Raw genomic sequence first — 22,874 nt, forward strand, 5'->3', positions numbered from 1 at the left:
GTCTCCCTCATTGAAGAGTCATTCTTGTCTATTTAGATCTGCATAGGCTTTCTGCCTATCCTTGGTGGCTCTAATGTCTTGTCTGATGGCCTTAACCTGCTCATCCATTTCCTCGAGCATTTTCTAAGAAGCTTCTACCCTTAAAGTAGGATCTCAAAATTTCAATGGAGTACGACAATCATGCCCATACAATGCTTGAAAAGGTGTCATTTGGATGCTTTGTTGGTAGGAGGCATTATAGGCAAACTCTACCAATGGTAGATATTGGATCCATTTCCTAGGTTCGCGACAAAAATAAGCTCTAAGGATATCTTCAATGACTTGATTGACCCTCTCTATTTGGCCATCAGTTTGAGGGTGATAGGCTGTACTGAAACAGAGTTGGGTCCCAATGGCCTTGAATATCCCTCTTCAAAAGTGAGATGTGAAGAGGGAGTCGCGGTCACTAATGATCCTTCTAGGAAACCCATGGAGTCTGAATATCTCCTTGATGAACAGTCTGGCAATATTTGAAGCTTTATAATGTGTCTTGACTGGAATGAGGTATGCAACCTTGGTGAGCATGTCTACTATAACCATAATTGAGTTGTAGCCTCCTTGCACTGAGGGTAACCCAACAACAAAGTCCATGATGATAAATTCCCACTTCATTTGGGGGATGTCAAGGGGTTGCAGCTTCCCAGGCATCTTGACATGTTCCGCCTTAATGTGCTGGCAAGACAAACATTCAATGACATATTTGATCATGTCTCCCTTAAGCCTTCCCCAGCGGTAGCTCTTTTTGATCGTGTTGAGGGTCTTGACATATCCTGGATTGCCTAAAAAGGGGGAGTCATGTGCTTCCCAAAGTATTCTCTGTTTGAGTTTTTTGCTCGAGGGTATGCATAATCTTGTCCTAAAATAGACAAGTCCCTCATTGACGGAGAATTCTTGATATTTGACCCTAAGTTTGGGGTTTTGGTCCTTTCCCAAAATTTCCTTTATCATCTCCAAATATATTGGATCATGGCTAGCTTCTTCCTTGGCTAGTTCAAGGATAGGGTTGCTAGGCATTGACACCATAGTTGCCAATGATTCAACCATTGAGGGTTCCTCCGTGATAGGAGAATTGAGGAATGCGTTGTGAATTAGGGCATCACTGACCACATTCTCTTTGCCGGGTTGATACTTGATCTCAAAATCATACTCATGCAGAACTTCTATCCAATGACATTGCCTCAAGTTGAGGTCGGTCTGGGTGAAGATCCATTTAAGGCTCTTATGGTCCGTGACCAAAGAAAACTTGTTACCAAGCAAGTAATGACACCAAATTTTGAGGGCATGAGTCACTGCTAGCAGTTCTAGGTCATGGGTGGCATAATTCCTTTCATGGGTTTTTAACTTCCATGAGGAATAGGCTATAGGATGACCTTCTTGCATCAGTACACAACCCAGTGCAAGTGAGCTAGCATCCATGACAACTTCAAATCCCTTGCTTAAGTCAAGGAGCTTCAGAATTGGTGATGTCACCAAGCTATGCTTGAGTTGATCAAAAATTGCTTGTTCAGAGGGTGTCCACACTATGGAAACTTGCTTTTTCAGCAAATTTGTGAGGGGTGCTATGATTAAAGCATAGTCTTTAATGAAGATCATGTGCCAACCTATTAATCTAAGGAAGCTACGCACTTCTTTAATAGTAGCCGGTGGAGACCACTCTTGGACATCCTTAACCTTTGTAGAGTCTACACAGATCCCTTCATTTGATACAATAAATCCAAGATATTTAATATCCCTTTTGAGGAAGGCACACTTTTTCTTCTTAGCATAGAGCTTATGATTCCTCATGGTCTCAAGGACGATGCGAACTTGGGATTCATGATCTGCCTCTTCCTTGGAATAAACCAAGGTGTCATCAAAGAAGACGAGTACGAAATCATCTAGGTATGGTCTAAAAATGTCCTGCATTAGCATGTTAAAGGTGGAAGGGGCATTAATCAATCCAAAAGACATTACTGTGAATTCAAAATGACCATATCTGGTATTCAATGTTGTCTTTGGAATATCCTCATCCTTGACACAGATCTGATAATACCCTAACGTCAAATCAATCTTGGATAAGATTTTTGCTCCCTGTAGTCGATCGAGTAACTCATCTATCCTCAGAATGGGATACTTATTTTTTATGGTTACTTGGTTCAGGCCTCTATAATTGATGCAAAGTTGAAGTGTACCATCCTTCTTCTTTTGGAACAAGACTGGAGATCCCCAAGGAGAACTACTAGGGCATATGTACCCTTGGTCCAGTAGCTATTGGAGTTGTTTCTTTAACTCAATGGATTCAAGAATGGACATCTTGTAGGGCCTTTTTGCAACTGGTGCAACTCCTGGCATTAGCTTAATCTCATGATCCACTTCCCTAGGTGGTGGTAATTCAGTCAATCCTTCTTGGAACACATCCACATATTCCTTTAACCATGATGGTTATTCATTAGTGTTCTCTACCTGATCTGATTTATTTAGCTTGATCAATGACATATGATTTTTGACATCAAGAAGTGCTTAAAAATAGCCAAAATTCTGAATTTTAGGGAAAAAATAGACTTCGTCAAAGGCGGCAGCTGCAATTAGTACGATTTTAAGAGGCAATGCCCAAAAGTGCTTCAAAGACCCACGGGACGGCGGTTAATGAATTTTCATAATTTCTTGGCATGTCAAACGGGACTCCTGGAGATGCCCCACAATGTAGGACTTTGAGACGAATGCCCACAATTTTTCAATGGCCAAATCGGAGGCCAGACGCGGGACATATGCCGGACAAGAGGCCAAAGACCAAATGGCCAAGTGTAAAGGGACTTGGGGGGTATTAGGGGGTGTGACCTTTGGGGCCACCCCGCCAATTTTTCACGTGAGGAGGGGGGTGTTTTTTTCTCTAATGGCAAAAAAATGGTAGCTACAGACGACGATTTTGATGAAGGAAGGGGGGGGGGCTATGCCACCTATATACACCCCTATGATCTGATTAGACCATGCTGATGCTAGTTCTCCATGCTTCCCTATCGCCACTCTTGGCTTCAGAAATGGCTGCTTGGTTGCTGAGATTAAAAAACAATCTTTCTCTCTCCTCCCTCTCTCTCCCCTTAAGAGGTAGTTCATGCCCATGAAGAGGATTGAAGACCGATTGAAGACTGCTTGTTCGGCATGGTACAGGATCACTCCTGGATTGGTGGAGGGCTAGAGTTTGCTGTTCGGAGGTGGGATGAGCCTTGAATGAGGGCTGATTTGCAGTCCCACATCAGATTTTAAAACCCACAAAGAAGGAAAAAATCGGTAATTCTATTTTACAAAGGAAAATTGCTTATTTTTGACATTTGATTGAGCCAATGTTGTTCTTATGGAGTGAAAATTGCTAGAAATGCTATTCACTATTTGTTCTATGCTTGCATGATGAAAAAATCAGAAAGCATAAAGTCAAAACGCTGGAAATAATTTTTAGAAACTCGTAAAACATGGTTTTTATGAGGAAAATGGGATTTTTGGTGTTTTCGGGTGGGATAAACTAGTACACATGGGATAAAATGAGAATAAAATCTATATTTCTATAGTTCTAAGAATCAAGAGCCAGAACTCTGAAAATACATTTATTTTTATTGGAAAAATAGATAAAAATAGAGAAATTGGGAGAAAGTAAGAGGGAAAATAGGAATATACCTTAGAAAAATACAAAAAAATATAATAAGTGGCTGTGGATGTGTGGTAGGGAAAAGCATGAGGTTTGGCCTTTGCCCTATCTTTTTGTTATAGTGTGTGATCTATTGCTCTTTATACACTAGATCATGACAAAACAATCTCTATACACCTACGCAACGAAGCAAAACTTTAAGCAATGAGGGGGAGTAGGGTTTTGTGCAACAGTTTGAGGGCTGAAATAATACAAAATCTGATTGGTTTTTTCTATACGTAGCATTTAGGGAATGGCCTATTTGGAAATAAGGGATCTAGTAGCACAAGGTTCGCCTTGGTGCTAGATTCTTGCAATGAAGCATACATGTATTAGTTGGAATTCATGGAAAGACTGTTTGTGTACTAGCACATAGGTTGATTTCGAAACATAACTGTTTGTGCACAATGAGACATCCACTATTGCACTGATCATACATGTGGTATCAACTCCTGGAAATGCATAGCAATTGCTTTAATTATAGTTGACCCACGTTTGAGAGGGTAAGATTTCCCTTACCGTAGGATAGCCATTCGTTTCGTGGGAAAAATTATTGGTGAGAAACATGGTATCTCCTGGATCTCGCTAACAAAGAGAGGAGTTTTGTGAGAATGTATTTATATGTAAAAGTAGCGCATCTAGGGGCCAATCCCCAAGATGTAGGAGAGATGTAGTGGGGCCACAACAATCAACCGATGGGGTGCCTCCGGTGTCTGTGATATGTGGCACTTATTGCCAATATGTATGGGATACCCCCCTCTTACGGGTTTTGGGAAATGTGCCATTGGACTCTTATCCAACTACAAACACAATATTAGATGTATCTAGTGTGCAGTTAGTTATTACAGACGCTCCTGGATTATGAGGCCGTGTGGTGGTGGAGGTGTATGTTGTATGCATAAGGGTTCAACTAATGTTATAGCCAGTGCCGGCCCATTTTTGGTCCCATCAGTGATGCGTTTTTTGGGAGCCACCTCAAAGTGGTGGTTTCCAAATCTAGGGTCTTTTGGGACCTACTTGTTAGTTGATGTCCTTTGAAGAGATTCGTCAAGCTGAACTCCGAAAACACGAGAGAGCCGAGAGGGCTAGATGGAGGGCCAAAATAAATAGGCGTTATTCTCCTAAAAGGAGTAGTCTTGAACCTATTCAAGGGCGGGATCTTAGTAACCTTAGCTTGAATCAAAGTCCGTCAGGAGTGGAAGTTCTAGTACTTCCCCCCTCCCGATTAATTTGCCCACTTCGAGTGGTGTGACAGCTTTGCATGTCCCGATTCCATTAGCAAATCCAATCATTACCATGGTGAAACCTATCGCAATCCCTACGGGAACGACGGATTTTCTAGCCTTAGGTTTTCCCCTACCCATTTTTAATGGGTTAGTGGAAGAGGATGCAGAGCTGCATATAAGGGATTTCCAAAAGCTGACATTTAACTGTCGCATCCAAGAGGAAGGGCATCTAATGATGTTCTTCAACACGACCCTGAAGGGAAGGGAAGCTATATGGTATCACGGCCTTGAGGTCAGAACCATAACTATTGTGGACTTATTTTATGAAGCCTTTGGAAGGGAGTTTTCCCCTGAGAGGGGTGGCCAATATTGGCTACTTGTGTTGAATTTGACACGCCAAGAACCGCATGAAGATATATGAGCATATGCCAAGAAGATCAAAGAGATATTCTATAAATTGGATGGCTTTACCCCTATTCCACCTGCCCAGTTACAATACTTCTTGCATGGTCTTGATTTTAACATCTAAGTACAGCTGAGTAGTGTCACCTTGGCGGATACAAACATTGCCATTAGACGAGTGCAAGAAATAGAATCCTGACTGCAAGCAGCCTATGCTTCTCGAATCAATCCCACTATGGGTCTAGCATTAGGAAATAATTCGCACAACTGATCAATGGCAACGGAAGCCAAGGGATAGGGATGGCCAACCCTAATGAGAGAGGGGGCGTGGTGCCGAATGTGCCTTTATTTCTAGATCCGTCTAGTGTGACTATGCCTATGGCTAGTCAGATGCCTCCAAATGTGGGAGGCCAAGTAGCGAACCCTAACGTCGTTCCTATGGGTCAGCAACCAATGCACCAATGCCTAATCAAATTGTGAGGCCAAGGGAACGACGGGTAGATGATTAGGGCTATGAGTCAAGTTTGTCAAATGTCCTTAGTGAAGTCAAGGGCATGATGAAGCACTACAAAGATATGATCTCTGAACAATATTGGCAAATATCCATTGACATTAATTTCTTAAAGAAACAACCGAATCTGATAGGGAGTCGACGCCCCAAAGAGGGTGCACCCTCTAGATTCAGCTGTAAATGGCGTGGTGGGCAACATTATCCACGTAATTGCCCAAATTTCAAGTGCGACATTTGTGGAAAGTCCGGTCATTTATCAGCCACTTGTTGGAGCAAGATTAGTTCCCTCTAGCAAGGTAGTCGGCAACTAGGTCATGTTAATCATCGTGTGCAAGGAAACAATTTTCAGCAGGATGATGGACCAAAAAAAAACTCCAAAGGGGTAAGGCTACTGTCAAATAACTACCAAGGTGGCAGTGGGATGAGCCTCATCGAGGCTGTGCAAGTTAATGGCACTGAAGATTCTAGCCTATGTGCCGTAATGGGAGGCCAAAAACATAGAGGAGGCGACAAAGATAATGTAAAGCCTATTGATGGAAACCCTAGGCAAGGTGATAAAGGAACGCAAGTTCTAAATCCTGACGAGGAAGGAGGACCTCTGAAGCCCATAGAGAGTAAGGCTGATGCCAAGAGAGATAAACAGATATCGAGAAAGAAGGTGAGAGGTAAAAAAGAGGCAATAAATCCGGTGCATCATCCTAAAGAGTGGATAGTTTGGCATGAGAAGCAAGCTTTAGCAAATTATCACGAATTTGATTTAGCTAGCTCCCTTTGTGATGTTAGACCAGACGTGAATCTCTTGTAGCTAATCAAGCTGTCGCCAAGAGTACGCAAATAATTTAAAAAGATCTTGCATACGGATTATATCGTAGAACCCTTGGGAATAACGCGAGTAGGGGATGATTGGTTTGAACATGCCAAAAAGCACTGCCTAAGGGTTGCAGCCTATGTTGATGGCATTCTAGTGGATAATGCTATCGTCAACATAGGATCCTCGGTTAATATTATGAGTTCTAAACTTATGGAGAGGTTGGGTCTTACGATTCAGAAAGATGCCTCCACAATCCTTTGAATGGCTGACGATAGTTTGAGACAACCAGAGGGCTACATTACTAAAGTCCACGTGACAATTCCCAACGTAGAATGCCTATTGGACTTTAGGGTAATCCGATTTGTAGGACGTCCGAGTTACCAAGTATCAAAATGGTGATGATGATGTCAAAATGGTGTGATTGAGCACACCAAATTTTTTGTATCAATTGCATCAAGCTATACAAAACCTCTTAATATACAAAATTTTATAGTTTATTGATATTTATAATTTCTTTATAATTAGATATATGACACAAATGTAAATAGCTCTATAAATCAATATTTCATATTAGAGGATGATGAACCATGGCATTTGTCATAGGGGAGATTGGGCCCTATTGTGTGTGTTCTTCTCTTGTTCTTTGTGAATTTGTTAACTTAGTCAAATGATTTTATGTTTAAGATACTAGATTCACCATGTGGTCTAGTTTGTAATAATAAAAATAATACTCTTAAGGCAATTTTTCTATTCATGGCATATTTTGGTGTTTAATAATTGACATAGGTCAGCTTGATATCCTACCCAAAGGTTTTCTTCTAAGTTGAAAGGGTTTAGAGGCACTACATGGATATGGTTGAGACATTTACTGAAATTTTCTTTCCAAAAGGGATGATGGAAGATTTGGACATCATAATGATGTATGATCCTAGGTCATCCATTTTCTTACAAAAGGATTTAGACCTTTTAGGAAAGCATAGATTCATCTTTAATATTAAATAGCTCCTCAAATACTTCTTTAGGTCTATATGCTATTTACTAATGTTGCTTATATATCTCCAACCAAATGTTATTCTATCATTGACCAAAACATGTTGTAGATTAAGATTAGTAGAAACTTCAAGAAAGACATGTGTTGGTTTTATACAATCAAAACCCTTTTTTATAAAGAGAATATGAATTAATATTTTACTTTTCCTTGGTTGTTTATGAAAATAGAGTAACTTGTCATTTTTTATAGTGATAAATTTAATGTGTTCAGACTTCTGAGTGTGTCTAATGCTTTGACAACTGCTTGGACTTTGGAGGCTCTTTGATATTGACTTGGGGTTGTTTTCGTGTGATGATCTTCTACTAGAAGACATTGCTCAAAGCCTTCTCTTATTTTTTATTTCATCTTTTTGTGGTTAGAATATCATCTCGATGGTATTTGTAGCTAGGGTACTAACCATCTTTGATAGAAGAGAAGTGGTGGAATATTAATGATTTTTAAGGACATTAAGCATGATAAAGTAAAAGAAATAATATATGATCAGGGATAATGTAACTTCCAGATGTATTGTGGTTTTGAGACCCATATTATGAATGCAAAGACTTGACTAGACCATGGAAATGGAAAGAATTTTGGATGATTTTGGAAAACTTACTAAGGAAGATGATCAACCCATATGATAGATGAGGAACAAGAAATATTAGTGGCCTCAGATTGATATTTGATGAAAGGTCTAAATGTGTTTCAATAATTCTTCAAGAAAATTTTGGGCTTCACTATTTTATGGATACATCCATTTGGCAAGCAAAGAGTGTTGAGTGAGTCACATGCAAGCAGGTGCTTCAAAGGATTAGACAAGCATGGTTTCTCAAAGAAAACACCATGTGCTAGTATCCACATAGTAGAAAGCACTCATAGAATGACCATCAAAGACCATTGGAATGCATAAGAATATTAGAGAGCACTCAACTTGAAAGTTAATATCTATGAAATACACATGTGAGAATATTGGAGAGCACTCAATATTGGAACTATAGGATAGATAGCCTTTCGATTGCTGAGCCATACACAAGTAATGGTAGAGGTCACAACCACATCTTTCTCCACAATTCCAACAGTTCCAACATCATAGAGGCACACTACATGGTGCAAACTTTTTTCAATATTGATATCAAAATAGGCTACCATTAGATTAGAATCAAAGAAAAAGATATTCCAAGATAGTCTTTAATACACACTACAACTACCATCAATTTTTCGTCATACCATTGAGATTGATTGATGCACTTGTAACTTTTCATTAGCTAATGCAATAAATATTCTAAACTTACTTGAACAATATCATGGTAGTATCTTTGATGACGTTATAGCTAATGCAATAAATATTCTGAACTTACTTGAACAATATCATGGTAGTATCTTTGATGATGTTCTCATATATTCCAAGTAACTTAAAGAATCGTGAAGTCAAAACAACCATAGGTTACAGTGAAGAGCAAACATATCACAAAAATCTTTCTCCACAATTCTAACGTGAGAGGAGAACAAGAACACACAATGTTTCCTCATAACTCCATGGGCCTATGCATGCAACAAGATAATGGAGAAAAAACTTCACATCACTTCCACTATTATTACAAAAGAGAAAGCAACAAACATATCACAAAAAGATACAATGGAGCAAATATAATGTAACACTTCACTAACTCTATCAATAGTGAAACATAGAATGAAGTGGAGATAAAATATCATAACATTGTGACCATGTTTTTAAAGATATAAACTAAAGTGTCATCAAAATATATAATTTTGCATGGTTAGTAATAACCATGAAGTCAACAAAACTCAATCCTCCATTGTACTATTATCAATGAAAATGCATTTTTTTAATTCTTCTTTTCACGCTGGCCATGTCATATTTTGTAGCACTTGTCATGTGCCTAGCATATCCTCTACATAACATGGAAAATAGCTATGGTGGATTTATTTTTGCTAAAATAATAATGTCAAGATACACCTCATAAAGTGGACATGTTCACTTACTAGTCAGATGGGACATTGCACACCAATGCTTTAGTATTGCCCTTGTCCTCAGTGTCAACATCTGTGGCTAGAAGTAGATTTGTGTCATAATATCCATTCACAAAAGGGAGTACTTATCACATATCTCATCGTCTCTCTCAATTATCATGCAGGCATGATCTTATGCATAAATGCCTTCCTGCAAGGTGAAGTTCCACCTCCAAGCTCAAGGACACATCCATTAGGATGGAAAAATACCTCCATGAACAACATGATATGTGAGGCACTTTTCTCTAATGGCCCATGCCAACCACCACTCTTGCCATCATGCTAACTTGATGTGATCACTTGTTGAGAGACTATTCCATGAAGGAATGTCATCAAAACGTGCTATGTGGAAACCTGTGGGAAGATCAATGACGTAATGGTCTAGAATCCAAGGGCTTGGCTTCAAATTCCTTTTCTTCCCACTATTTACCTCTAGATAGAACTTTCCCGTCACTCAAATCCCTCATTGAAATTTCTAGCAAGCAATTCTCTTCCCAAAAAAATATAATCATATCACCAAATACTTGTGTGACCATGAGGTCTCTTATGTGCAAGAGCTCATGAAAATGTCCAAGAGGCACATGATGCAATTCCATGTAACCCATCTTTTTGTGAGATAGGATGCCACTAATTAAACGCATAGAGCCTATATAGGCAAAGCCATAGTGATATTAAATGTAGAGCCATGAAAACAAAGAAAATTGATAATATCAAAAAAGTAACGTAATAGCCTAATTTAGAATGATTTGATCTATTAGGAGGACAACCACCCTTGTGTGCTTCATCAATCTCTCTGCCTCCTCTTTCTCTTTGATTTGTTTTAATTCCTTCTCCAATTTCTTGCATTTTTTATCATCCAAATTGTTGGAGGAGCTTGAATTGGATTGCATTTCCCCTTTAAGTGCCTAAGGTAAGTCTCATTTTCTTCCTCCAAGCACTCTCCCTTTTTCATATCCAACCACCAAGGTCAATGCCTACACTCCTAGTGAGATAAGATGAAAGAACCATCTAGATTGTTATCCTCCCTAAAAATTAGAGAGGTATGCATGCAATATGTGGGGGGAGAGAGGATCATCCATGCCTTATAAATATCATGCAATTATGGAATTTTATTCATCCCAACTAATGAAACTAGAAACATAACACCAAATGTCAGAAACAATGTCAAATGTTGAGTCATATATGCATGCATATAGAGAATCTAAATAACACTTAACAACCTATATACCAACTAGTGGGAGGCATTTTGCATGTCCACAACATGCTTGGCTGCTAGAGTGGCACAGACATCTCCTTCTGTATAGGAGGAAATATGACCCCTCTATATCTACCCACAATGTTAAGGAAGTATTGATCCAAAATTGTCGTTGATGGAAGCTCAATCTGCTCTTTGCCAACATTGGATTCAAGCACATGCTTTAGTAATTGAGAAGTCACTTCTAAGACTAGATCCATCCATACCTCTTTTGGCAACCATGGGATGAAGGCATGATCACCCATTGGCATTCCATGGCTTTGTCTTAATCAAAGGAGTACAATTTCTCAATTGTTATTTTAAACTTCACATCCTCAAAAGGAAGCTTATATAGTATTTGAAACCAATCATTGCCTAGTAATGGATTTACTGCTACCAAAATCTAGAAATACATAACCTTGAATTAATAATACTTTTATTTGGTGTGAGTAGAGATTACAGAAGCATGACTCCAAATCATGCAACTTCTTACCCATGTCATTTTTTTGTTTTAGGTTTACATGGTGACACTCTTTCTTGTCGAATTGATTTTTGCCTCCATTTTAACCTTTGGAAGATTGGAAGGGATCTTCTTGCATGCAACCTCAAAATCGGCCTTTCATTTTCCCTAAATCAAATGCATGAATAAAGTTAAAGTAATATTTATGAAAGAAATAAATGACAAAATAGAATTTGGTAACTCACCGCATAAGCTATGCACCCTAAGATGGACTAAGTAAGAGGATACCATACTCTTCCACCCATACTTTCCTCCAAAGCTTAAGATTTTTAAACAGATTTCTTCTTTTCTTTTGTGAATATATCAATGAATTCTTATTCTCATCACATAAACCCAAGGTACTTGTATGGCACAAGTAGTCCTTGAGGTTTGTGATAACAATTGCATCTTCATTCAACCTACAAATTTGCAATTATATGTACTTAGACCAATGAGAAACATAAATATGATCAAAGAAGAATAAAACACCATTCGTAAAGAAGTAGAGAAAGATAAAAACATAAATGAATTACAAGTAAAATCACTGCAATGTTGCAATCAGTTCCAACTCATCCTTTGGGTTTGGCAAAATGAACAATGATTTCACTCTTACACCTTGTTACTTCTATATAGCTTATCAATACTAGTCTTCATCAATGCTATGGTCATGTGGTTTCCCTTCCAAAAACAAAGCATCTTTTTTCTTAGGATACTCCAATATTCATTGCTTTCTAACTCCTTTTCAAACTCCTCACATTGATGAATTGCCAAATTTTGTCCCACTTGGAAACAATGTTCTCATCCACCTCTTGTTGTGTCCCATTCGGCAAGGCAAGTGAGAGGGTGAAAGAGCCTTTGGTGGGGATGTAACCCTCATTCTCAAATGCCACCTTGAGCTCTAATAGATCCTATCTAAGTTCCCTTACCCTTTGATTGCATATGCCTTGATATAAGGGAAATAAGGGGGGACTTGGTTGGGTTGGCTATCAAAGCTTCAAGGAATTCAAATCCATATGGTTTTGCCACATCTTGTGGAATAATGCCATCATTTTCTAAGCCATCCTACTCTTTATTCATTGCAATGTAGGAAGTGCTAGAACCAAAAATTTTTCAATCAAAGTAGCCATCGTACACGCACGAAATCCTCAGCTTTAAATGATGATGAAATCCTAAGCTTTCATGACTTCCAAAGGGATCTTCAAGATAGAGTAGGAATTATCTTACCCTCACTCTACCAACCCTGAGCACATGGTCAATCATGTACTATAAATGATGACTAAGGACTCTGATCCCTAAGCTATCTTAACCTTGGTGCCGAGCTTGAGCAAAGGGCTAAGCTCTACTCCCAAGGAGATACCTAGCAAGGAGGAGTAGCTCTAAACTACATGAGAATCACATCTCTTGGATTTGCATCCTTATACTAAAGAAACAAATCAAGAGTGGCAAGAGATACACCTAAAGTAGATGATGACAATGTAGATCCATATGCAAGATACAATAGGAACTATCTTGTATTGTGGGCCTTGATGGCAGGCTTGAGCGCAGGGCCAAGTTCTCCTTGAAAGAGAGCTCCAAGTCAAGGTAAGATTTGTGTTGTCTCCTATGGGAGGCTTGAGCACAGGGCCAAGCTCTGCTTCCAAAGGGATCTCCATGATTGAGTGGGAACTATCTTTCCCTCACAATGAGGCTTGATGAGCACATAGCCAAATCTTTAGTGGATCATGTACTATAGATGATGACCAAGAAATCCTATCCCTAAGCTATCTTGACTATGGTGTTACGCTTCAGTGGAGGGCCAAGCTCTACTCCCAAGGAGATACCTAGCAGGGAGTAGGTCTAGAGTAAATTCGAATCACATCTCTTTAATTTATATCCTCATACTAAATGCCACAACTCAAGAGTGGCAAGAGATACACCTCCACTAGATGATGACAATGTAGATCCATATCCAAGATATAATAGAAAATCTATTGTCTTGTAGGCTTTGATGCCATGCTTGAGCATAAGGCCGAGCCCTCCCTGAAAGAGACTTCAAAGTTAAGGTAGGATTTGTATTGTCCCTATGGGAGGCTTGAGCACATGGCCAAGCTCTACTTCAAACTAGATCTTCAAGATAGGGTGGGAACTATCTTGCCCTCACAACCAGGCTTGAGCACATAGCCAAGCTTTGGTGGATTATGTACTATAGATAATGACCAAGGACTCCCATCCCTAAGCTATCTTGACCTCAGTGCTAGGCTTGAGAGCTTAGCGCAAAGTCCTACTCCCAATGATGTATCCATTATAGAGAGTAGCTCTAGATTACATTGAACTCAAATAACTTGAATTTATATCCTCATGGCAAGATACAAACCTCAAGCAAATGATGATAATGTAGATCCATATCCAAGATACAATAGGAACTATTTTGTCTTGTGGGCTTTAATGCTTGTCTTGAGCATAGGGCTAAGCTCTCCTCGAAAGAGAGCTCCAAGTCAAGGTAAGATTTGTGTTGTCCCCTATAGGAGTCTTGAGCACATACTTCCAAAGGGATCTCTAGGATAGAGTGGGAATTATCTTGCCCTCACTACTAGGCTTGACTACATAACCAAGATTTGGTGGATCATGTCCTATAGATGATGGCAAAGGACTCACATCCCTAAGCTATCTTGACCTTGGTGTCAAGCTTGAGTGGAGGGCCAAGCTCTACTCTTAGGATATACCCACTAGGGACTAACTGGAGTGTACATTGGAATCACATCTCTTCAATTTATATCCTCATACTGAAAGCCGTAAATCAAGAGTGGCAAGAGATACACCTCAACTAGATGATGACAATATGGATCCATATCCAAGATATAAAAGGAACAATATTATCTTGTGTGCTTTGATGCCAAGCTTGAGCATTGGGCCAAGCTCTCCTTGAAAGAGAGCTCCAAGTTAGGGTAGGGTTTGTGTTGTCTCGTGTGGGAGGCTTGAGCACAGGGCCAAGCTCTCTTGTGTTGTCTCGTGTGGGAGGCTTGAGAGCACAGGGCCAAGCTCTCTTTTCAAAAGGATCTCCAAGACACAGAGGAAATTACTTACCCTCATTACTAGGCTTGAGAGCACAAGACCAAGCTCTCATGGATCATGTACTATAGATGATAACCAAGGACTCCCATCCCTAAGCTATCTTGACCTTGGTGCTTGGCTTGAGTGGATGGACAAGCTCTATTCCCAAGGAGATACCCAACAAGGAAAAGCTCAAGAGTACATTGGAATCACAACTCTTGAATTTATATCCTCATACTAAAGACTACAAGTCAAGAGTGGCAAGAAATACACTTCAAGTAGATAATGACAATGGAGCCCCGAGAGGAACACCAAGGAAAAGGGAATTCTCTTGCAAGAAAATCTATCTTGTATCATCAACAAGCTTGTTTATCATGTTTCATATGATCACAATGAAGAAAAGAACACCAGGCACAACAAATCTTCATGCAGCATTATGTAGATCTCCCACGGATTTGATAGAATCAACCATATTCTTCAATATCTTCATAAAATCCATCAATATAACAAAGAAAGCAAAGGAATACACCATCTTTGAATGGAAATACATCACATAGTATTCATCTTCAATATCTTCATAGTCTTCTCTCTCAATCTCTCATATACAATCACTCTGTTTCAGTAGAATTGGCTATCTCTGACTCTCTCTCTCTCTCTCTATCAATAATACATCATATCCTCACTATAATCTCTCAAAATCACTCTCAATAATCCTTCTTAGGTCGTGGATACCCCTCCCAAGAGGTATGTCTGATATGAAGAGTCACCAGAGCCACTACTGTGTCCTTTCATAGTTCACTACAGTCACTTCACTCTAGTCTTCACTTGAGTCTTCAGCAGCTACTTCTTCCACTTCTTTCAGCTCTTTTGCACTTGTATTCACCTCTTTCCAAGGCTAGAAAACTTTCCCAAGCTACACTCTCATCCATCAGAACACATACAGAAGCATACAGAACAGTCATAGAACAGTACCAGAACAGCTACAGTACAGAACAGAACAGAACAGAATAGAGACAGAAGCTCTAAAGAAGACCTACAGAAGGTTACAGAAGGTCATCAAAACCACATAACTCATTCTCAAACCATTCCAAACTCTCACAAACCATTCAATAAGCTTTCATAAGATCTCAATCTTCATCAATCAATACTCCATCCCTCCTTACAGAAGACAATCAGAACAAAACAGACCAAAACAGAGCAAAACAGAAGGTATACAGAACCAATCAGAACCTATCAGAACATTACAGAACCACCAATAATCATCATAAACTTCCAAAACACAATCAATATCATCCAAAACACTCTCAAACCACTTCCAAACCAATCAATCATCTCATAAAATCAACCATTCAGCTCTCAAAAACAACAAAAATCAGCCAAAAAACAAGTCATTTCAACACTCAACATAACATGGAGCCCCGAGAGGAACACCAAGGAAAAGGGAATTCTCTTGCAAGAAAATCTATCTTGTATCATCAACAAGCTTGTTTATCATGTTTCATATGATCACAATGAAGAAAAGAACACCAGGCACAACAAATCTTCATGCAGTATTATGTAGATCTCCCACGGATTTGATAGAATCAACCATATTCTTCAATATCTTCATAAAATCCATCAATATAACAAAGAAAGCAAAGGAATACACCATCTTTGAATGGAAATACATCACATAGTATTCATCTTCAATATCTTCATAGTCTTCTCTCTCAATCTCTCATATACACTCACTATGTTTTAGTAGAATTGGCTATCTCTGACTCTCTCTCTCTCTCTCTATCAATAATACATCATATCCTCACTACAATCTCTCAAAATCACTCTCAATAATCCTTCTTAGGTCGTGGATACCCCTCCCAAGAGGTATGTCTGATATGAAGAGTCACCAGAGCCACTACAGTGTCCTTTCATAGCTCACTACAGTCACTTCACTCTAGTCTTCACTTGAGTCTTCAGCAGCTACTTCTTCCACTTCTTTCAGCTCTTTTGCACTTGTATTCACCTCTTTCCAAGGCTAGAAAACTTTCCCAAGCTACACTCTCATCCATCAGAACACATACAGAAGCATACAGAACAGTCACAGAACAGTACCAGAACAGCTACAGTACAGAACAGAACAGAACAGAACAGAGACAGAAGCTCTACATAAGACCTACAGAAGGTTACAGAAGGTCATCAAAACCACATAACTCATTCTCAAACCATTCCAAACTCTCACATTCAATAAGCTTTCACAAGATCTCAATCTTCATCAATCAATACTCCATCCCTCCTTACAGAAGACAATCAGAACAAAACAGACCAAAACAGAGCAAAACAGAAGGTATACAGAACCAATCAGAACCTATCAGAACATCACAGAACCACCAATAATCATCATAAACTTCCAAAACACAATCAATATCATCCAAAACACTCTCAAACCACTTCCAAACCAATCAATCATCTCATAAAATCAACCATTCAGCTCTCAAAAACAACAAAAATCAGCGAAAAAACAAGTCATTTCAACACTCAACATATAAAGGATATAAGAGTTTGCTTCTTCTTCATCAGCATCAGCTTCAATTCTCCATCCACGACCCCATCACCACAATTCTCCAAAATGTAGCTCGTACACGAAATCCAATAGGAAACCACCACGTTCGTATTTTCATAAAGGAACTCACAACACAAACACTAATACACAACACAACCATCTGAATGATTCCTCCAAAAAGAGAGATTTTCATTAAAAAGCATCCACCATACATTGGAAAGGTATCAATGAAGATGATCCCTCTTAAAAGATTGATGTTGTCGGAAACGATCCATAGACAAGGATTCATCTACAAAGTTTTTTGGAGGATTTTGAAAAAACTGGAGACAGCACATCCTTTCCAACAAGACCAAGTATCTGCTAGGCAAACAAAGGGCATGAAAATACAATATATCCAGCTGCTGAGAATCAATACTCACATTGACATTCATGGACAACTTTGGAATAGGCTTGGAATCATTATGAGAGTGCCTATGCATATACGCCAGGTACCAAGCAAAGTGAGTAGTTAATCTCACTGAGGAATCTACAGACTGTGAATACTGCTGAGCAAAATGAACATAGTTCTGATAAGCTTGACTGGAAGTTGTCCATTCTCCTGGAATTACTGGCCAATTGATCTGAGGTCCTGTAAGGCAATCATCCGAACTCCATCCCCATCTTCTAGACAAACACCTAGAACCCCGTATCAGGTAAGAAAAGAAAAAACTGCATACCGTACCCTTAACCGTAACAAAGACAGTAAACCAAAACAATACCACATCCGAGACATATCAAGACTACATCGGTGATAAACCAGGACTGGACTAGGAAAACAACTCTAATGACTGCGCATACCCATCCCACGAAACGATTCATTAAAAAGGGGAATTAAGTGCAGTGAGGGGGAATTAATTTAATGAAAGGTCGATTTTAATAAATTATTAAGAAATGGGTGAAGTTTTATTAGGTGATAAACCTTAGCAAGAAAATGGCGGTTCCTTCTTATAAATTTAATTACCAATTATTAGGTGAAAACGGTGCGTTAAGTCGAATCCCGGACTTCGATACCCAGACTGGGTCTCTAAATGCAAGTTCATTGATTACAAATTAAGGTGATGTGGAGCGCTTTTTTGCCAGCGCGTGCTCATGTGACGGCTGGTTCATTTTAATTAAAAATTAAAGTGCCTCTGTAGCGCACGTAGCGCGTGCTAAGTGAACGGCGGGTATATTTTAATTAAAATGTATGTGTGTGTTTAGCGCGAATGCGCATGGAAACTGTGGGTGAATTAGAGAGTTCATTTTAACAATTAATTTGTGATTAAGGGGAAAAATAAAAATAAATAAAGCACATAAAATAAATACCTGGAAGGGGTGTGTATGTAATGCAGAAATGCGCACGGAAGAGTCCCCCAAAAGAAGTGAATCCAGGAAAGGAAAAGTAAAGACCACTGACGAAACAACAAAGACAACACCTTAGTGGATGGGTTGATTTGTTTTGTGATTGGGTTTTTAATTTTTGTAATTTGGGATTATTTATGGTTGGTTTTTGTTTGTGAGGTTATTATGTTTTTTTTTTTGGTTTGTGGTTTGTTTCTGTGTTTTTTTTAAAATAATAATAATAATAATAATAAGGAAATCAAGATATATAGGACATGAATATGGAGGAAATATCCACAATGGAGTGTATGCAAATAAAATAGAGAGTGTTAAGGGAAATTTCCGTTTGTTGGTTTGTTGGTTTAGTATTTTTTTTTTGTTGTTTTTTTTTTGAAACAATAGGGGTACCATGTATGATAATATTTTAAAGTGAAAAAAAATGAAAAATGGTCAAGGGGGGTGAGGGAAAATTTTTAGAAATTTTTAGAATTTTTTAAGAATTTTTTACTATTTTTAAATGAATTTTCGACATTTGTTGGTAATTTGGGGGATAAATTGGGAAATATTTAATTTTCAGAAATTTTGGGGTGGTAATTTCTAGCTAAATTTTTTTTCAAAAATTGGCAAAAAGCGAAGGGAATTTTTAGAAATTTTTTTGAATTTTTATGAGGTGGAAATTAATTTATAAATTTATGAAATCATGTAAATCATGTTAATCTGATAAGTAAGTTAAAAGTAAGTCGGTTAAGTCTGGTTAGTCTGTGTAAGTCATGTTAGTCTGACTAAGTCAAGTCAGGTTAGTCAGATGGAATTAGGTTAGTCTGGGTAAAGTTAGATAAGTCAGATAAGACAAGTTAGTAGAAACTAACCTAAAGGGGGTTAGTTAACCTAAGGGGGGTTAGGTTTAGGGTTAGGGTTAGGGGTTAGGGTGAATGGGCATGGGCGGGGTAGGGTAGGGAGTACCCAGGGAAGGGTAGGGGTGGGGGAAATAGAAATGGGCGGGGTAGGGGCCTAAGAAAGAGGCATACCCCCGTTCCGCGCGCGTGCGCGGAGCGGGGTAAAAAAATTTGCCGTGACGGGATTGAAAGAGCGCCGGAACGTCGCGACGGGGTACGGGGAGGCGACCGAGGCGCATTAAGACGCGTAAAATCAAAAACGGGCGCGTTCACGCGCAAGACGGAGCTCGTGAAAACACGTAAAATTAAAGAAAATTTAATATCTCCCAATCTAGACGTCAAAACGAAATAGCGTAAAAACAAAAAGTGGGCAGGACGGCAGGCGGAAGACAAGAAAAATATGCGAGGGAGATTCCGGGAGGGGTAAAGGGCGGTCATGTGCAAAAAACACAAGGGCGGTCACGTGCAAAAAACACAAAAAATGAACCAAAAAACGCAAGTAAAAATTAATATCGGAAAATCCGTACATCGGAATGAGGTGCAAGAAAAAGGAAAACAGGGCAGAAAGACGTGCCCAACAATCCTATCACATCAAAACATAAGTCCGACTGAGATAAGATGCGTTCACATGGGAAAAACCCAAAAAACAAACCCGAAAATGGGATCGGAAATTAATATCGGACGAACCTTTCGCTGGAATGTCAGGCAGTAAGAAGGAAAAATGTCCACAGGAAGGAGGGGCACAGGGTGATCATGTTAAATCGCAGTGCCGGTGGAAGTAGGAAGGGTTCACATGCAAAAAACTCCAAAAATACTCCCGAAAACTCATTTAAAAATTAATAAGTAAAAATCCAGAAGGCGAAAGAGGATGGAGGAAAAAGGAAAAAGGTGGGGGAAGGCACAGGGGACACGGCTGTCAGATCAAATTGGAATTCCGAGGCAAACAGGGCAGGTTCACATGGAAAAATATAAAAAAAAAACGCACGAAAAAGGTGTAAAAAACCGGAAAATTAATATTGGACAAACCGTGTATCGGAATGACACGGAAGAAAAAGGGAAAAGGTCAGGGAAAAAGTGGTTGTCAGGGCAATGACATCAAATCACGGTTTCAAAGCAAGAAAAACGCGTTCATATGGAAAATCGGCTAAGTTGTGAAAAATGCGTCAAAAATTAATAACTCAAAAACCGTGCACTGGAACAGGGGTAGGTAAAAAGGAAAAATAGTCAGTTCAAAGGGAGGAACAGGGCTATAAGGTTGGATTGGGACTTCAGTGAACGTAGGGTGCATTCACATGGCAAGACCTTAAAAGCAGGGAATGAAGGAAAACTGCAAGGGAACAGCCCCAAGGGTGGGTGGAACATAACCGGGTGGGTGGGAAGGGATCCCATTAGGGTAACAACAAGGCATGGCAAACATGCATGAGTAGGTTAAGGCATATGCAGAGGGGCATACAATGTAGACGCGCAGGGACGCGTCCCCACACTAAAGACCGTAACGGATAGGGTTAACCGAGCAACAGGGACCTAGGACCACGCCACAGACCATCCACTAACGTCCCCACACTTAAAACATGACCGTCACGAAGAAACCAAAGTGGGAGGGTTAGAAAAACTTGGCCCATTTTGTTGAGGAGCAAAGTAAGGGTGAGTGTCGATGGCACGTCCAGTGTTGTAGTCGGCTTCTGGAGGTACCAAGGCATCTTCGCTGTACACGTTTGTCATGGCAGGTACCACGCGGCAGCACCCAGGGAGGTAGCTGATGGAAGGAATCACAGGAAATTTGTTGATGATGAGGGATATTGTACTCAACTCACAGTCACTCAAATGAAATGAAAGAACAGTCACACGCCCCATGACTAATATCACTCGAGGAATAAGGAGTGAAACCCATATCGCATACCCGATTGAGGAATCGACAAGGGGGAATGGTGCAGAAGGAGTATGCTAGGGTGCACATTTGATGGTGCATTAGTGCGTCCAACCCGTCTGGCACAGGTGCAAGAAGGAAGGCAAGGGAGCCTTACAGTGCAGTGTACAGAATAGGGTGATGTGTCTTGTGTTGACAGTGGAGACCCATCCCGTGGGTGCATAGGAAAACGGGAACATACCTGACTCCAAGTGTCGTAACGTCCCTCAATCTCACCTCTCGATATTTGATTGAAGAAACTCCAGTCACACTCAGCCCACCCTCTGTCTCACTCTCAGTTGATAGATACAGGAGGGCAGCCTTTTCCTGAAACCCATTGATGTAATCCTCACAGTCACTTGTGCAAAGGTTGTATGCCTTGTGCGGATTTGATGGTGCAACGGTGCATCCCGCCCTGTGCCGGCATACGGTGCGACAAGGAAGGCCAGGGAGCCTTATGGTGCCGTGCACAGAACAATTTGTGCTTTGTGCATTGAGAGGCCCATCCCGTGCGTGCAACACTTCATTCACACTTCTCACCTCTCATTTAATTTGAAGGGAAAAGACTGGTCACTCGCCCCACCCTCTGTCTCACTCGTTGTTGATAGTTACAGAGGGCAACCCATACTCACTTCCTCATCCGGTTAGGATGAAAGCTCACATCACTCGATTGTTTGTCGATGAAGATCGTGTCATCAGTTGTTGAAGAGGCGTATCCAGGGAGGTAGCCCTCAAATCGAACGTTGTGTTGGACATGAATATGTCATCTGTGAGAGGACAGTTAGGCGCTTTGCAGAGAGACCCAGGACACAGCGTACCAAGGGAGGCAGCTTCGGAATTGGATCCTGGAAATATCAATTAATGAATCCACTTTCTGGACTACTGGGTGTTACCACCTTTTCCACAGCCAGCTTCCCGCCCAAGGGTGTTTACCACCTTTTCTTGGAACGAGGCCTGCTATGACAGGGAATTGCTTCCTTTTCTCTCATAACAGATTTGTTTTTTTTTTCTTTTTCTTTTTCTTGTTTTCCCCTATTCCCGAGGGTGTTTCCACCTTTTCGCGAAGAATAGGTCGGCATGACAGGGACCTAAGTCCTTTTCTCCCATGACTGATATGTATATTTTTCTTCTCTTTTTTTTTGAATGGAGCAAGGGAATAGTAGAAAGACCATTTGTCAAGACCAACCTCGCCACTGTCGCTGGTGGAAAATAGAGGATAAGAGATCAAGGCTGGAAGGGGGGGTTTGAGGGGACAAAGGGTTGCATCCATTTCATCAGAAGTGTCTGAAGAACGGCTATCAGAAGTAGCATCATAAGAAGTACAGTGCCGCGCCAACGAAGGAAAAGATCAAGTGTCCGTAATTGTCAAGATCCCCAAGGAGGGAAGTACTTCTTCAGGCGATATCCATTGATCAGAAAGGGATCATCAGAGGCATCAACGGTCTGTACTTGGACAGAACCATTAGGGTTGACGGCAAGTATCTTATAGGGGCCCATCCACCGCTGTTGGAGCTTTCCAGGAAACTTGCCAAATCGTGAATCATAGGCTAGGACCAAATCACCTTCTTTGAACTCCTTGTGCTTGATGAAGCTGTCATGGTAAGCCTTGCGTCGAGCTTGTGTGGCTTCCATGCACTGGAGAGCCATCCTACGAATTTTGTCCAAACATTCCAGGTGCAAGAGACGGCGTTAGAGTGAATCAT

This window comes from Lygodium microphyllum, chromosome 3, assembly GCF_053477565.2.
Source record: "Lygodium microphyllum isolate KBCC chromosome 3, Lygodium_microphyllum_v1.1.10, whole genome shotgun sequence".
In the NCBI taxonomy this organism is placed as follows: domain Eukaryota; kingdom Viridiplantae; phylum Streptophyta; class Polypodiopsida; order Schizaeales; family Lygodiaceae; genus Lygodium; species Lygodium microphyllum.